General features: G+C 47.7%; 1 pseudogene; it reads right to left on the bottom strand.

Annotated features, from left to right (window-relative positions):
• Positions 1-9578: 9578 nt before the first annotated feature.
• On the bottom strand, positions 9579-15090 carry LOC123045527 (uncharacterized; annotated as a pseudogene).
• Positions 15091-18909: the final 3819 nt, after the last annotated feature.

Here is an 18909-nt window from a genome sequence, read left to right as displayed (position 1 = left end):
CTGGCTGACATGTGGGCCAGTAGGTCGAAGCCTAAGCACTTACGCAAAAAATAAAAATACAAAGGTTGAAGCCTAAGCAAGGCATTGGATTTACATCCAACGACCGACATTCTTCTTCAATCTCTCGTCTTCTTCCCCCAGCGCCGCCAGGACCGCCTGCTCCAGCCTCCGGCATCCAGCGGCCCTGTTTTGCCCACCTCACAGCAAAACACTACCCCACCGACGGCCAGGCCATTCCTCCACTCCTTCGCACCTCTTGTTATTCTCTGCAGAGTGTAGGCCCACCCAAGACCCGAACAAGTCAAGTTTCCCACTCCTCTCCATCTGCGACTCCACTGCGCGTCTTCCCCATCTCCGGGGCGTTCCAGTCTGGGGCCTCGCCGTCGTCCACCGGCCTTGGTGTGCTCTGCATGGTGTGGTCAACATGGTCAACAAACGAGAGTCATCGAAAGATGACTGTACGTGGAGAGGCTGACAGTGGGGACGCACCACGCCCATGGACACATGCATGCAACTGCATCCTTTTTACCTTGGAAAATAATGTTTTCTCCCCCTGACAGCTGGGACCCACTAGCTACATCTTCGCACGCAAGGAAGTGCGTCCTTATTACAGGCAAAAAAAATGATTCTTCCTCCTGGCAGCTAGGACCCACCAGTTATATCTTCACACGCAAGGAAGTGCGTCCTTATCCTCCCTGACAGTTGGACCCACCCGGTCGAAGCGTACGTAGCGTTGTCTGTGTACATACTGGTCGATCGGTCTGTTTGCCACGATGAACCATGGTCGAGTAAGGAGCGGTTGGAGTTCAAGCAGTCCAGTCAAAACCGTGTACACGTACGTACAGACAGATGCCAAAAAATATGGCCACGCACGTACATACGGGCGGGGTCTCGAACGCGTACTCGCGCATACATATGGCCAGGGCTCATGTACATGAAGAGGCAGCAGACGGCAGCAACAACGTCCTGTTCTTCGGAAGCCAACCGGCTGGGTCAGAATGGAGAAACTGCGTCGTGTTCATCGAGAGGCAACGGAATGCATGGTGTTCGTCGGGAGGCAATGAAATACACCATGTTCATCGGGAGCCAACGGCTCGGACAGAACAACCAAAACGAGGTCTGGCGTACCACAGAACGGAGGAAACGGCCTTCTGTTCGACTATGTATGGTTGATACGGAGTCCTGTTCATCTGGAAGGGTCTGGCGTACCGCAAAACGGAGGAAACGGAATTGTGTTCGAGTGCCTACAGTCAAAACGGGGTGCTGTTGATCGGGAGGGGTGTGGCGTACCGCAAAACGGAGGAAACAGACTTCTCTTCGACCTCCTACGATCGAAACGGGGTCCTGTTCATCGGGAGGGGTGTGGCGTACCGCAAGACGGGACTCCACGGGCTACTGTTCATCCACCGTCTACTACCTCGCTCCAGCCTCCACAGGCTACTGTTCATCCACCGTCGACCTGCTCCAGCCTCCACCTGCGACTGTTCATCCATGGCATCTCCCTCCTGCCTCCACCAGCTATTGTTCATCCACAGGCTCCTGTTCATCCAGCCTCCACCGGCTACTGCTCAAGCCCTCCATGGGGTCCTATTCATCCAGCCTCCAACGGCTACTATTCAACCAGCCCTCCACGGGGTCTTGTTCATCCACCCCCAACCGGCTCGATCGGGGTCCCGTTCATCCAGCGGCAACGGCCTCTACTACCACGGGGTCCTGTCCATCCAACCCCCACCGGGAACTGTTCATCCAACCCTAACAACGCTCACTGTTTATCAAGAGGCGGCAACTTCGATCGGCTTCAGTTAGCGGCAGTAGCGAAGCAATCGCTCGGGTTCAGTTAACAGCCAAGGGATCGATTGCTCGAGTTCAGTAACGTAGCTAGTGCAATCGCTCGGGGTTCAGTAAGCGAACGCCTCGCACACATGCGCGTAAACCTCTGTGCATCGCTCGGCCCCGACCACCCACCATAACCGGGAACTCCCTGATATTTTCCTCCTCCTCGCTTCTACCATGGGTTTTCCGTCATGGACGGCCCAAAGAATGTCATCCAGCTGCGTCTCCGGCCCGCCCAGGACCAAAAGCCCATTTTCTGTCACGATTTTTTGTCATAGAAGTAGGATCCCACCACATCTATGATGATACCGGGGTTTGTCACAATTATTGTCATAGAAGTGTCATAAGCATGACATTTTTTTGTTCGAGCCAAAATGTCACGGATGTGTCTTTTTTTGTAGTGTCCTGCAGGTCCCAATGCAAGAAAGCATTCTTCACATCAATTTTATGTAAGGATCTCATTTTTGCTACTGGAGCAAAGGTCTCATCATAGTCAATGTCGTTGGTCCGATTGTACCCCTCACCACAAGCCTTGCTTTGTACCTTTCAATATTCCTGCTTAGTAGGTAGCTTTTCATGCAATTTCTTGCACTCCATATCAAGTTCATGTACCTTAATGGCAAATTGATGAATAAAACTTATATATGCTTCATCATCCTTTACCACTGGTCATGGGTGCTTTAAGTTCATTATTTTGAGGAAGTCTTCAATTGAAAAGCTATGTTCGGGAACATGGCTCTTGTCAAGCTCCTCTGTTGTATCCTCGTTGCTCCTCATCATCTGGACACTTTCTACAAGATTGGGCTCTGCTTTACCTACAAACTTAGCAAGGATAACAGTTTGGCTTTCAACTATTTTTGCAACATGTGCTTCCATGGTGTGAGTTCTTTCTTGAAGAGCCTGCACATCAATGGTTAGTACGCCAATTTTTTCACCTATCCATGTGCAAAATTATTTGATCTAGCATGCTAAAATAAGAGGGGTGACAAAGTCTGTTTATTTTAAGCTCTAGGGAGCATGTCAAATTAAGTTAATTTAGCTTTACACTTTTATTGCCTCAAATAAATTTAGCTCCCTCGTTTTCCTATGGGTCTTACAACCTAACTATTTATGGTATCTGTGGTGCAAGAACGCTATAAGAACCTCACAAAGTTAGGACACCCAAGGACACAACATCATTACCACATTTTCTTGTTCTACAATGGAAGTTGCGAGGAAGGCTAGTTTATGCTCTTTCGTACTCGTCTTGCTTATTGCTTCTTCTAGTAAGTATTAATTGGTAAGACAAAACCCTAACCTTGTGAGGCCAATTTATACTTGCTATAAGAAGCCATAAGAAAGATGAGAAGGGAAGAGCAAAAACTAGCCTTCCTCGCAGCTTCCATTGTAGAACAAGAGAATCTGGTAATCTTATGGGATATTATGCAAAATAGTCGGTTGAAGCTTGATGTATCACACGACACAAACTAGCCTTTCTCGTAGCTTCCATTGACACTCTCTATAATATTGGGATGTTATGCAAAATACTAGGTTAACTTTGGTGTATCACAAAATGAATGTATTTTTAGTGCTTATTAGCAACGGAATATATATTTGATACTATGCTATCATGCATCATCATGTTATTTGATCATGTGTAATCATTGCATACAAATCAATGAGTGTCCACAATCATTCTGTTATTTGACCATGTGTATATTGTGTACCTTCATAATGACGCTCATGTAATATGGTGGTGGTTCCGTTTCAAATGTGGAGTAGGTGGCGACATCTGTTGATGCAGGAGATGTAACATGAAGTTAACCTCCCCTGTTTCATGGTGGCATCCGTCCCACACCAAGAACATGTGCACCTCCCACCCCACCTGCACCATGCTCTATCCTATCGTCACCCCTAATCCCCTCTCCCTCACCATTCATCGTCTTCGTCTCGCCATCAGCCTTTGGCATCAGGCACGATGCTAGGGCAGTGAAGCAGTGGCACAAACGTGATGGTTGGTAGAGGTGTTCCCGTGTTGATAAAGTACCTCCAAATTTTTCTTCCATGAATGATGCGGAAACCAATATGATGGTCAAGATCACATCAATTGCTACAAAGCGAACCAAGAACACCCAAATCTGAGTCTGGATGTAGAAGTTATGGCCAAATGGTGAAACAACCCAAAGTAGTTTTTTAGGGGGCGGACGTCTGGCTTGGAAGGTGGACTGTTTGGGGTAAGGATGGACGTCTGGGTTGGTAGGCATACATCTGGCTTCATCGATTATGTTTTTTGAGTGTTCCAGCTGGACATCCGAGATGGGAGGTAGTGGTTCGAGTTGGAAGCTAGATGTTCGGGCTGGTTTTTCCTTATCATCATTTTGGGGTACAAACTCTATTTTAAGGCGGAATTTTGAGATTCGGAGGTCAAAATTGATGGGGAAAATAACAAATTGGGACATGTGAACGCAAAAGAAGGTAGATCAATTAGTTTTGGAAGAGATCCATGGATCAAAAACCAACCTTTTCTCACAAAATCCAAGAAATCACAAGAAATTGGGTATGGGGCAAGAAATTGTTCAATTAGGCAAGAAAAACTCAAATTAAGGCTAGAAGATGGAGGTGTACGGGCCTCCAAATTCATGGCAACCTTGCTCTTGATACCATATGATGTAGCCCTAGGCCCTTGATTTGCCTGATCTTCATGAATTGGCAATGAATTTGAGGAAGATCATGAAGAATAAGGGGAATACTCATGGAATCAAGGAAGAACACAAGGGAACACACAAATCAACACACAAGATGCACTAAAAGATACACATACATAGATCCATCACCCAAATCATCTATAAGAGTGCGAAAGATCAAGATAGTGTTCTTTCCCAAGTCCTAGAACAAGGAGGGCTTGAATTCCATGGACAAATCTACTCCTTGAGGTGGTCTTGTGCTTCTAGGGAGTCTTCCCCTCAGGAGGAGGTCTTGATTCCACTAGGAAAGATAGATCCCACCGAAGGGACATACATGAGCTAAGCTCCATTGGTTTTAGTTCTAATCCTAGCAACCCTAGAAAGAAGATGGGGGATAGGTATATATAGGCTAGTAAAAACAAGTTTAGTACATGGTTCCGACATGAGGTCTCAAGTTCGAGTTCCGCTGACCGCAAACCCGCACGGATTTTTTGGGAGAAAAAAGTAAGTGTTCGCCAGATCACTTTACAACGAATGACTATAGCTGAACTGCATGGCATCGGCCCTACGCCAAGATCCGTGCAACGGTAGGGAATGCGTTCACCAAGGTTGACCTCCCGGGGAACTTTCGCCAGATATCATTTCTGATATATAACAAAACTAAGATACATGCACGTACTAAGCTGAATGAGAATTATTACTCATGGTAAAGATATCTTACGCATCAGTACATTGATCCCCTCAAATAGTACGTGCTGGTCTATCTTTACACCTTTTCTGCACACAAGCTAATTTAGGATACGTACGTAATCCCGGCCATCTCTTTTCAAAAAAAAAAAAAGATCCCGGCCATCTTCAATGGCAATAGAACTCGCAGTCATCCGCTGACGGGAAACACGTCAGGCCCGGCTTCACGCAGCAGTAGCACTTATACAGCTCCCCGCCATTGCCGGTACATCCCTTGAGACTGCAAAATATGGCGTTACGCTTGCTCTCACCGATCACCGTCGAGTTGACAACAATGCCGTCAGTGGTCGTGTTTGTCTGACCATCTGAGATGCCTCTTCCAGCTCCGAGACGACCTAATCCATTTATCATTATACATGGTTGTCAGAATTCATCAATACATATAAATAGAAGAAGAACAGATCATGAATGATGTATGCTTACACTCCGTTGTCGCAAGGTACCCGATGAGAAACAAGATGGTCATCACGTGCAGCAGGTCATTCCTCCTCATGCTGGATCGATCTTTATTTATCCCTTTGCTGGATGGATAATCAACGGAAGGAGGGAGGGATGGAGGGAGGTAGTAAGTAATAACCATGAATGCCTCGCGCTATATACTCGTAGTACCAGGGAGGGAGGGAGTAGAAAGTTTGCATGCATGTTATGGAGAGATCGCGCTAACTAATGAAGATCAGAGAGCACAAAATCGTAGCCAGACACTGCTTGGACATTTGTTACCTTAACCAGAGTATTAATTTGCTCTTTCGGGATCACGGATGTAAATATCACGATTGCATAAAGATTACATTCATTATACTATCGACTAATTGACACAATAAAACAGCAAAACAATCCCATGAACCATGCGGGGAATAAGAGCATCTTTAAGCCTTCTCCTATTTTTTATATTTTTTTTGAAACTGCGCAAATGATTTGTCACTGCCAGTCAGCCACTGATTAAGAGGAAGGTTTAGAGGTTTTTTGGCCAAAGGCCGAATTACAACGCATCACACTTACGGCATTACATTATACAAGTATTTAGCCACCACAAAACACCACAACTTAGACTCATCTTTAATTCTAGCGACAACAATCCCAACCGGCACAACGGTGCCACGGGAGACACGAGCCTTCCTCTCTTTCCAAATTTCCCATGAGATTAGCATCATTAGAGAGAGCATCACCCGGCAAGATTGTGAAATGTTGGATGGAATTAGGTTCCACCATGTCTTTACCGAGTCCACAACCGCCCAGGCTGCAGGGTGCACATCAACCAAGCCAAGCCAAGATTTGATCATTCCCCAAACTCAAACAGTGTAGGCACATTGGAAAAGAAAATTTGCTGCGTATTTTTTGCACTTGTTTGCATAGGGGGCAATGGCCGCAATTGGGCCAGCCCCGACGTTGAAGTCTATCACCCATCCAAATCCTATTGCTGATAACTAGCCAATTAAAGAATATGCACTTGGGGGAGCCCAGTTCTTCCACACCACATGTAGCATGTTCGAGTCTACCGAACAAAGGAACTAAGCCTTATAGGACGACGCCGCGGAGTAAATGCCATCATTAGTGAGCTTTCGGGAGCTAGAGTCTGCCACATCTGGGTTGGGATGAACAACCGATCCCCCCCTCCCCCCCAAATGTTGACGAACTCAGTGAGATGGCTGGCGGAGATGATTCCACTAGCATGCACTTGGGAGCTGGCGTCGCCCACCTCCCAGGGCGACTCGGGCAGCGGCGAGATCTACTCCGCTAGGTCCCTCTCACACCTTCTCTTCCCCCTCACCGTCGCCCTATGGACTCGACCGAGCTAAGCCCGTGCAGATCCGGCGGCGGCGGGGCCCCTGGCACCCTGGTGTGGCCTACCCTCGGGCGGGAGGCTCGAGCTATAGGTGGACGGCGTGGCGCTCCTCCGCCCGCGTTGCTAGGCCCGTTGGTGGTGGGAGGACGGCGGTGGTCGCGGCTGTGCGCCCATGTCACCACAACCCTCTTCTGCAGGGATGGGATCCTGCCCAGATCCATGGAGGAGGCGTGGTGGCCGCGGCGCAGGTGCACGCGCGCAGATGGCAGCCAATCTGGTAGCAGGATCAACCATGATGGTGGCGGCGGCTACCTCCAGTGGTCGGTTGTCCTTCACGTTGATCTTGTCCGGTGGGCGGCTTGGCGGCGCCTCCGGTCAGATCCGATCTGGCCGGTGCACCCGGCGGTGGTGGCCATCTCCTCCGTCGGAGGTGGTCGGCCTGAGGCTGGATGGTCAGATCTCGAGATCCGCCATCTAGTTTCTGCTGCGAGTCGGGATGACATAGTTGCCGGTGAAAACCGAGCCGATGGCAGGCGATGGCGGCATTATGTGTCGTTACCTTGATGAAGGCATCGCCGTGCAACGACTATTGACCCACTCGTGCTACTTCGGGGGAAACCCTAGGATCCGGTCTTCCAGATCGGACGATGGCGGTACTACGGTGTCGTTTCTATCTTAGGAGCATCGTTTGTGGAGCAGCGCTGGAAGAAAGAGGCAGGAGGTGGAGCGGCTTCCTCTTACACGGAGCTTCGGTGGAGATGTCAAGTCATGCCTGGCTGACAGGTGCTACGTTATGTCATGCCTAGTCGGCAGGTGCTACGCACGACAGATCTTCCAGAATCTTCACGTATGGATGGATGAGCACGGGGCGGTGGCGATGTTGGGCGCCGTGGTGGCGTCGACGGATGGATGGCTTGACAAGGATGATGCGGATCTCTCTCCTGAAGATGGGTCAGCGGTCCAATGATGATGGCGGCGTCTAAAATGTGTGCATGTGTGGTGTATACTTTAGGTCTGCCGCACCGGCTGTTCGTTCTGATACGTTACGTGGATGGATCGGCAACGACACCGGTTTAGATTTGGAGAGTGAGAGCACTCCACATAATCGAGTTTTGTAGGTGTGAGTGATGGATTCGGGTGGTTTGATGTATGTTCTTGTTAGACCTTGGTGAAATAATAAATAAAGATGGCCGCATGCATCGCTTGATGCAGAGGTCGGGGGTTTAAACCTCCTTTTCCAAAAAGAATATGCACTTGGGAGACCCAAAAATTGTTATGGAAAGCCTTTTCGACCGAGCAGCCTCTTCTTCTGTATAGATCAAAGATTTTCAGGGTGATGTCTTTGGGCCTGATCCCATCAAGCCAAGCGGATTCCCAAAAAGAGGCACGAAGGCCATCTTCAACTAACATCTTGGTGGCAGCCGCAAAAATATCTTTTATCACTCTAAACACAAGGGTTCCCCTGACGTACCCAAGGCTTCACCGGGTCTAGCCACTCCGCCCAAAGCCAACGAATACGGAGAACAACCGCAAATTTCTCCAAATTTAAGATCCCTAGGCCACCATGAACTTTGGATTTGCAAACTTGTTCCCAATTGATCTTTCATTTGCCATCTTGTCACAACCAACCCAAAGGAAGGCACGCCGAAGGGAGTCAATCTGTTTCAAGATCTCAGCCGGAAGGTTTAACACTGTCATGTAGTAGGTGATGGCCATGATGATAGACTTGACCAAAATCGCCCTACCCGGAGATGCCATCAGCATGCCCATCCTGGGACGTTCGGCATGGATGGTGAGCTATCGCAAAAACAATGAACAAGCATGCCCATCCAGGGAGGAAGTTGGACGGCAATCTTGTCTTCGTGAGGTCCGAAGTAAATTCTATTCAGCCTTTTGACCGACAAACACAATCCAAGATATTTCATAGGGAAGGTGGAGCAGTTGGCGGGGAAGGAATGAAGGAGATGGGGGCAACCAAGCTTTTAGTGCAGTTTGTGACCAAGCCAGTGACCTCGCCAAAGCCCGCAAGTGTTTCCGCGAAGAATTTGACTTCAGCTTTAATGGCGCAAGGAAAACCACAGCATCGTCCGCATATGAGGAGGCCTGGATCATCATCACATTTCCTCCAAGGGGGTGCAGCTTGCCTTGCTTGGTGGCCTTTTGAAGAATATGGTTGAGAGGATCAATCGCAAGCACAAAGAGGATAGGTGAGAGGGGGTCCCCTTGCCTCAACCCTCGGCCTAAGAAGATGGGACATCGAGGAACTCCATTGAGAAGGACCCGCGATGAAGCAGGAGGGCCGCGACCCAGCCTCGGAAATGCGGCAGAAAGCCCAGGTGGTTGAGCAAGTCAAGGAGGAAATCCCAGTTGTTTTGAGGGTTAAGTTTTTTTCTGTTGACCAGGTCAACTTCGGTACAACCCCCCTTGAGGGCAGGTCTCAACACCAACCGCATCTGCAATGCTGAGCCAAACAATCTGGTTGCCACAGCAAAGAGCTAGATATATAAAGCTTTTGAGCCTTTAAAAAAAGATCATCAATCCATGTGATGTGATTAAGTATAACTACTATATCTCCTTTTCAGAATAAGTGATTCAAGAGTTTAACATCCAACTGCTCAAACAAACGAACTATGTTTACATCATATAGACAACTAATATTACTGAGTTCTATCTATTACAGCGACCGCACCATCATTGGCATAACACGGGTCACCAGGTGCCATTGAGCATCTCCAGGCCCTGACTGACTAAACTCTGGAGCTGATTTTTGCCATACACCAAGAATTTTTAACATCCTGAACTAGTAATTAATTTCTGTACAATGCCTTATCCCCACCTCATCCAGCGGGACAAGAATTTACAACCGACCCAACGTGTGTATTCACAGAACCAACCAAAGTAAGCTATATTCACATTCAGGCGAGCGCTTTGTACCACGGACCATGGACCTTCTCCGAGACCGTGGCCACCCTGATGAGCACTTCAGCCGCCTTCACCACACGGTCAGCGAGCTTCCCCGCGCCGACGCGACGCAGGGCTGCATCCGCCAGCTTCTGGCCCTTGGCGCCGCTGCCGCCGAGGAGGACGCCACGGAAGGCGCAGTGGACCGCCCGGGAGACCTTCTTGAAGACGACGTCGTCCGCTTGGAGGCTCTTGAAGACCACCCGGGTTATTATCTGCCTCCTCGCCTGAATCTTGGCGGCCGACAAAGAGCCGGCCGAGGCCGACGCGTTCATCATCGTTTCCACGATCTCTTCAGTGCCTGCTTCGCGGGAGTTATCCAGCAGCTTCACCAGAGTGCCGAAGAGTTCTGAGATGACAGTCTCCAGTTCCAGAGGAGTGATCTTAGAATTCTCACTCATCAGGACTTGTCGCAGGACGAGCATGCTGCACAAACAGTAAGTTCAGTTAGCACACATTCAAGTTTTAATCCCGCAGACTAGGCTAGAATAACACGAGTCTAATATAGTAGTTTACCTCGTAGCCATCACAATCACTTCTTGAAATTGGCCCTGCACGGCCCTCAATCTCAGAAAGTTGAGGTGGAAGCTCTCAGGAGTTGACTGCAATTGCAAGCCATCCATACCACTAACAAGCTGCAACAAGCCAACCCTCACAAGCTTGTCAACCTTTGCTCCCTTGCACTCAGGTAAACCTGAACTACCTGCTGAAGGTACAGCAGCTGTTGGAGCTCCATGGCCAGCTCGGAGCACTGTAACAAGGGGCTGAGCCTGCCACCAAAGATTAAACTAGTGTCAGGAACCAGATAACAAATAGAATGCCACTATGCTGCTGATGTTGTTAGAAACTTACATGATTTGCTGCAGGCAGAACTGAAAGAGAGCCCAGATGTTCCCTCCATTCTGCTTCCACGATGCTCTTTGATGCTGAAATCCACTGCAGAGTTACAGGGAGAGAAGCTGACGCATTGGCAGGAGGTCCATAGCGATCGCCGAAAGCCTTCTGCAGGTACTTCACTCCAGCCGAGCCTTTTATCGTCGGTTGCATCAGCTGAACATATGCCTTGCTCACTTCTACTTGCAGTTGCTGTTTATAACAGAAAAATGTTAGAATCCACTGCATTAAAACAATTGCAGTTAATTATAGGACAAGTTTAAATTATTAACACGCTCAACACACCTTTATTTCTTCCAGAGTGAAACGCAGACCCTTGATGACAGCAATGACGAACGAGCTGACTCCATTATCATTATCTTCAGAACTTGCAGCCAACTCGCTCAATAATTTGTCATGACTTGCCTTCATCTCATCATCCTTTGCAGCAGCAGACAGCTTTCTGACCATATCCAGAGAGTACTGCAAAATCTGCCCCAGATATTGGGTGTCCTGGGAGCCTGACTCGAGTACCTTCATTCGTACAGGAACAAAATTATGTCAATGTTTCATGAATAAGAAAAAAGAAGCAATTCGATGACAACTTTCTATACGCATAACACTGGGATCTTACCTGGGACAAAATTTCGAGGTCAATGTTCTCATAGATTTCCTCCTTCCATCCCTTGGGAGCCAAGTCGTACAACGAATCCCTCACTTCCTTTACCAGGTTGATCAGTTGGCTGTAGTCAGGTTTGTCTCCTCTCATGGAGTCAGTAACCACATCCCAGAAAGCTTTCTCCATTGTTTCCCTCACTTTGTCTTGGAAATCCTTCTCGATGGTGCGGGCATCATTAGAATTGCCAGGAATCGCACCACCGTCCTCATGAAGCATCTCATTGACCATCTGCTCATTCTCTGTAGGCCGATTCACTGGTGATGTGCTGCTTGATGTTGTTTCGGAACTAACATTAACCTCAGAAGGCAGGAGCTTTCCAGATGAATTAATGCTCAGAGGAGTAGATACGTTTGCAACAGGTGTCGCCAATGGACTTCCATTCTCATTTGCTTCAAAGAACTTCGACCTTGCATCTGAGAGAGCAGAGTCCATCCGCTCAATCCCTGCATCACCACTCAGTTGCTGAACCTTCTCCCTTAGGAGTTTGTGGTCGTCAGAAACCTGCTTCTGAATGGCCTTCATATCATGGGTGAGGTTGTATGACTGCCCGTCGGCAGTTAACTTGCATGTTTGCATCATTGACAGCTCAAGCTTGCATGCAGCCCTAACAAGATCACCCTCCAATGATCTTGCATCTTTTACTTTCCACACCACAAATCTGTAAAGGTAGGTGCACCAAGCTTTGTCAAAATTAACCAGCCGGGTCTTGAATTTACTTTGACTGGCAACATCATCAGACTTCTGGTAACTAGATGATTCAGCAGCATCAAGAAATGGCTGCCTTGAGGCTCTTCCCGGTCCCTCGAGTATTGTCTTAACCAACAGCTCAAACTCCGTGACAAAGTTTGCTGCTGACTCCATGAGTAGCTTCTCTTGCTCACCATCTCCACTTAAAACAGCACTAGGATGAGCCAGGATCATGTAAGCACAGAGTGCCACCCTCAGTGAATATCTAGACTACCTGCTTGTTTCAGAAGTTCTGGCTGGCCTTTTTGCTGCAACCCTTGTTCTTCCGTCTCTACTCGGAGGTACCTTCCTCTTTGGAGCCACAAGGCGTTTCAGCAGATGGTCAATATTTTCTGCAGATGATGAACTTGCTGACTGACAAAGAGTCACACGCCTCTCGAACTGGTCAAGTAATGCCTTAGTAGCCTCAAGAGCTGTGGAAGATCCCATCAGCATAGCTAATTCCTCAAATGGCATTGACTTCACAGATTTTTCATTAATTCCCAAAGCATCATAAGCTTGAGCTAAGGCAAGTGTTGTCTTCCTGGACTTCACAAAACTTCTCCAGCACCTATACAGTATACGAGAAGAAAACTTCAATTTACTCGAACATGCAAATACAACCAAATAGTTAGTATTCAAGTAATTTATTGTATGGTAGTAATACCTTGCAAGCTTTCTTGAAAGAAAATATGCATGCTTGATGTAGTCAGCATCAGCAGAACTGCATGGACCTCCTCGCTGCTTCAAATATTCAGCTCTCTTCCTCTTGGCCTGTTCCAATAAAGATAACAAATCAGATAAGAAGCAGAACATAAGAACTAAAACTGTAATCAGCGTATGTATGACAACACATACCCTCTGAAGTTTGCTTTCAAGATGTTGTTTCAATTTAATCCTCTCTGCTTCTCTGTGGCTGCTTACAGTCATGGCTGCTCGTTGAATATGCATGAGCCGAGCATGAGCCTTCCTCTTCTCAGCTTCTAACAACGCCAGCCGTTTCTTCTCAGCAGCAGCACGCTTTTCCAGGATAGCAGATCGCACCCGCTCTGTATACTTGCTCTCAGATGTCGCCTTCTGCATGAGGGACCTCTCTGTTCTCTCCTTCAGTGCGGCCCGCCTCTGCATATCTGCATGCAGAAGGCGCATACGGTTTTCCTGTGCCTGCCGAACACGAGTCTCGATTCTAGTCTCAAGTTCTTCCTTCTCCTTCTCAATCCGCATTTCCACATCATTCTTCGTTGCTTGTCGGAGTTCATCCAACTTGGCTAACCGGTTCTGTGCCTTTGCCAAGAGGCTTAGCCTTTTCTGCTCAGCTGCCTGAAGCTTGGCTTCAAGGCACTGTCCGTAATCTTCCTCTTGAGACGACCACGATGGGCTCCGTGGCTTCTTCCTTGCTTTGCAGGATAACCAATCGTAGAATTGCTGTGGAGGGACAATTGAACATGAGTTAATTTGATCAAGCATGTATCGCTAATTCATATCAAACCTTCTTGTAACCAAAAGAACATTAGTTGTTTCTATAGCCCCTACCAGGATTACATCAACCAACAGAACTACAGAAGTTGCAACTAAAATTTCAGCAGTACAAGTGCAAGGTATACTTCTAAGCCAAACCAGGTGGTCCATGATGAAAGGAAACTATCCTACCGAACTACCATAATTTTCCTACCACCGAAACAACCTGAAATCAGTGGCTAACTTAAGCAGTTACAACCTACAGTAATTTCACCTTTATTATTTGATTAAAGAAACTTTCCTTTTTACGAGAACAGGCAATAGTTAGTTACTACTCCCTCTGTAAAGAAATAATATAAGAGCATTTAGATCACTAAACTAATGATCTAAACACTCATCACTAAAGAGTACTACTCCCTCCGTTCACTTTTATAAGTCATTTCAGACAACTGAAAATAGGCTGCTTTGCATGTTGTCTGAAATGTCTTCAAGGACTTATAAAAGTGAACAGAGGGAGTAGTAATACTCTAATTGTCCCTGTTTACGCTTTCACCGAGCTACAGATAAACTTGAGACCTATTTCAATAGGGGGAAAACGCTTCAATCCAAACACCGGAAAACCCCAAACTAAAGAAGGAAAAAAAAACGCGTCAAAATCCAACAGAAAAGCAATTCGTGGCACCCGTGAGACTAACTTCAGTTTACGACTACCTACCTACCGCCTACAAAATTCCCAAAGAATGTTACTTCCACTTCCCCACGAACTTTCACAATTATTTCACATACTTATACTTAGACGTCTAAAGTTACTGTAAAACCTTCCAGGAACTATACCACTTCTGTAGAATAAAATAATAATACCACTTCAACAGCAGAGGACGCAACTATCTGTTCACCAGTAAGGATGGGAGCCGCCGACGAGACAACACGAGGATGATAGTGGTGCATAGGGGAAAAAGCAGTCCTCAACACTTCGAATTCACAGTTCACGCCCCCGACTTCGCAATCCACCGTGAGGAGGAAGAATTGGGAAAAGCGAAAGATAAATGTAGGAAACTAAAGGTATCCGACAGGGACACCTACCTGCCTACGGTGGTCGGCCTCCTTGAGCTTGGCGTCGATTTCCTCGGCGCTGGCCGGCCCGCCGCCGCCGCTGGTCCTGCCCTCGAGCAGCCTCCTCCTGATCCGCGGCGGCACCCTCGCCGCCGCCCCCTCCTCCACCGGTATCTCCATTGCCACCGGCTCCCTCACCCCCATCACCGCACCGATCAGGCTCCCCTCCGTCTCCCTCGCCGGCGAATCCCACAAGCAATCTGTTCTTCCTTCTCCCTTTCTTGCGCCACTGCTTTACTCCACTTGTTTCTCGAGTTTAGTTTCTTCCGCGCCGTCCTGGGTGCGCCACGCGTGGCGCTATATAGGTGTAGTACCAGGTACTCCCCGGGGCAAGCGGTTTCCGAATCGCAGAGCGGATCGGACGTTCGGGCCGGAGCCGAGACGGATAGGGGGAGGGCGTTTCGGTTATTTTCAGTTTTTCACGGCGTTAAGGCATCTCCAATGCAAAACGGCGCTAAGAGCATCGATGTATATTTGAAGATTTTATATATATATATATATATATATATATATATATATATATATATATATATATTATTTACATCATCAAAAACATCCAACTTCAACAGATAATGTATAATTGGAGATGTAGAAGACTAGTGCTCCAACAAATGATGTAAATACATCTAATTCGACTAGTACATCATTTCAAATAGAGCAAGTTCATTTGAAGCAAACATAGTTCTTAAAACATAAATTAAACATAGTTTAAGCTACTACTATTCCGAGCCTACTTCAACTACATCAAACATAAACTACTCATCATCGTCGCCATAGAACTGCTCCTAGATATCGTCCTTGCTAGGTCATCGCATTCGTCGTCCTCCTCCTCCAAGTCATCCTACCCCGACAAGTCAGACTCAACGGGGATCACCGTCGAGGGGCCGGCCTCATCCTCTTCTTCACCGCCTTCTTCTTGTGCTCGCGCTCTGCCTGGACATACTTCGGATGCTCCCGTGCAAACCTCGCCATCTCCACGTCGTCACTATCGTTGGGAGCAACGAGAATCATAGGCTTCTTCTTCTTCTCCTCATTCTCTTCCATCCGCCGAATGTTAAGATTCTTCTACACGATTAGCTCCACATCCACCTGAGTCTCGATCTCTGGAAAGTTCATCACGTGCCTCGGCCGGCCGAAACGCCATGCGGCAATGTCATAGACATGCGCGGCCATGTCGACGGAGTTGAACATGTTGATCCAGTAGTGATAGCCATCGCACTAGAACTCCACGCTGAAGTTCCTGGATGCCTTCTTCTGCATCCCGAAGAAACCAGTCTTTCTCTTGAGATTTTCTTCAGCGGCATGGTGGCGGCGCGGCTGCGGATCGAGTGGTTGCGACTTTGAGAGGAGTGGCGACGGCCGAGAGTCGAGACGAGGAGTGGGGCAGCTACCGAGCTTCAGATCGAGCGGAGGGACGGCGACCGTGCTTCAAATGCGGTGGGAGGCAATGGAGTAGCTCGAAACGGGTGGCGGTGCAGTGGCGAAAAAGCGCCCGATGTGTCTGATTGGCAAGCGGCGGAGATGGAAATGTGGCGGAACCGGCGGCGGGGTCCAGTGGGTGGGCGGCGACTATGCTTTCTGATCTATGAGTTTTCTTTGGCCAAGTTGACGAGTAGATCTTCAGCGGAAGTGATGCATAGTAGTAGTTCAATCTTGCGGTGTCGACACCCAGTGACAGAAGGGCAATGAGGCACGTATTGGTATTGTTGCTACTAAGGGTAAAACAATGGGGTTCGATCATATTAGTTGGTCTTATTCTGTCTACATTATGTCATCATGCTCCAAGCATTACTCTGTTTATTATGAACTTAATACCTTAAGATGCATGCTAAATAGTGGTCGAGGGATGGAGTAATAGTAGTAGATATAGAATCATTTTGGTCTACTTGTCACGGACATAATGCCTATGTACTGATCATGTCATGGATAACATCATAACTATGCGCTTTTCCATCAATTGCCCAATAGTAATTTGTGTACCCATCGTTACTACGCTCATGACAGAGATGCCACTAGTGAAAGCTATGACCCCCCGGGTCCATTCACATCATATTACTAAAACCCTAAATACCTTGATACAATTTATTTAATTTTATTTTGTTTGCAATTTATCTATCTACCATTGCCAGAATTAATCCTTGCAATTAATGAGTATAAGGGGATTGACAACCCTCTTGCCTGTGTTGGGTGCGAGTATATGTTTTGTGTGTGTGCAGGTACCGTTTATCTTTGTTGGCGTGAATATCCTACTGGTTCGATAAACCTTGATTCTCTACTGAGGGAAATACTTTCTGCCACTATACTATATCACCCTTCCTTTTCGGGGAAATCCCAACGCCTATCACAAGTAGCGGCAGTGGGCGGTCTCGTCCCTGGCGCGTGCTGCAGTGCCCCTCCCCACCTCCCAGATCCGTTCTGCGTGACACGGACTGCCTCTCTTCCTATTGCTACTTCCTTCCCTGCTCGTCCGGCGCGGTGGCGCGGCCATGGCCCGCGGCTGCTCCTCCCTCGCCCGCCTCTTGTCCCCCTCCTGGCGCAGCTCCTCTCTCTTGTTATTGCTGGCTGGGTCTTCGGGGGCTTGGGTGGATGCGTCGGCGCCTCAATCGAGATTAGCCCTGCCATGGTGTGGGTCGTCTCCTCATCGCTGACAGTGTCGTCCTCCAGGCTGCGGTGGCGGCTTAGGCGATATGGTTTCTATGGACACAGTGATTTTTCATGGCGGGTGCTTGAGGCCTTGAGGCAGAGTCCTTGCCGGCGCAGCTCTAGTCTTGGCGGCTGGACATGCGTCCTCCGGTGTCCACGGCTCGCCAACCTCCTCTGTCGGAGTAGCTCCGATGCTGATATTACGGCGGCTGCATCCCCTCCAGCTCCTTGCTCGCCTGTTTTTCGGCGGCTCCGTCCTGGTAGCTCAGAACTGTGTTCTCCGATTTCTAGCTTGCCGGCATCGCCGGTAGCCGCCCCTACCCCGCCCACCTTGGCGCCTCGTCCGTGAGAAAGATCTAAAGCTCACATTTTTATGGTGCCTTGTGCCGATGGCAGATGCAGCCCGACTCTTCCTGAGGTCGCAGACTTGACCAGTGGCCTGGCTGAAGGAAATATGCCCTAGAGGCAATAATAAAGTTCTTATTTTATATTTCCTTATTCATGATAAAGGTTTATTATTCATGCTAGAATTGTATTGACCAGAAACTTAAATACATGTGTGAATACATAAACAAATACCTTGTCCCTAGTAAGCCTCTACTAGACTAGCTCGTTGATCAAAGATGGTTAAGGTTTCCTAACCATGGACATGTGTTGTCATTTGATAACGGGATCACATCATTAGGAGAATGATGTGATGGACAAGACCCATCCGTTAGCTTAGCATATTGATCGTTCAGTTTATTGCTATTGCTTTCTTCATGTCAAATACATATTCCTGCGACTATGAGATTGTGCAACTCCAGGATACCAGAGGAATACCTTGTGTGCTATCAAACATCACAACGTAACTGGGTGATCATAAATATGCTCCACATGTATCTCCGAAGGTGTTTGTCGAGTTGGCATAGATTGAGATTAGGATTTTTCACTCCGAGTATCGGAGAGGTATCTCTGGGCCCTCTCGGTAAGACACCTTGATGACCCACAAGTATATGGGATCAATCGTAGTCCTTTCGATAAGTAATAGTGTCGAACCGAGCGAGGAGCAGAAGGAAATGACAAGTGGTGTTTAGCAAGGTATTCTCTGCAAGCACTGAAATTATATAACGAGTAGTTTGATAGCAAGATAATTTGTATTTTGTAACGAGCAAGTAACGGTAATGGTAACAAAAGTGCAGCAAGGTAGCCCAATCCTTTTGAGGCAAAGGACAGGCCAAAACGGTCTCTTATAGTAAGCAAAGCGTTCTTGAGGGTACACGGGAATTTCATCTAGTCACTTTCATCATGTTAGTTTGATTTGTGTTCGCTACTTTGATAATTTGATATGTGGGTGGACCGGTTCTTATGTGTTGTTCTTACTTGAACAAACCTCCTACTTATGATTAACCCCCTCGCAAGCATCCGCAACTACAAGGAAAGTATTAAGA

Source organism: Triticum aestivum, chromosome 2B (genome assembly GCF_018294505.1).
Source record: "Triticum aestivum cultivar Chinese Spring chromosome 2B, IWGSC CS RefSeq v2.1, whole genome shotgun sequence".
NCBI classification, from domain to species: Eukaryota; Viridiplantae; Streptophyta; class Magnoliopsida; order Poales; family Poaceae; genus Triticum; species Triticum aestivum.
The sequence above is the reverse complement of the archived record's forward strand: the minus strand, read 5'-3'. Positions and strand labels throughout refer to the sequence as shown.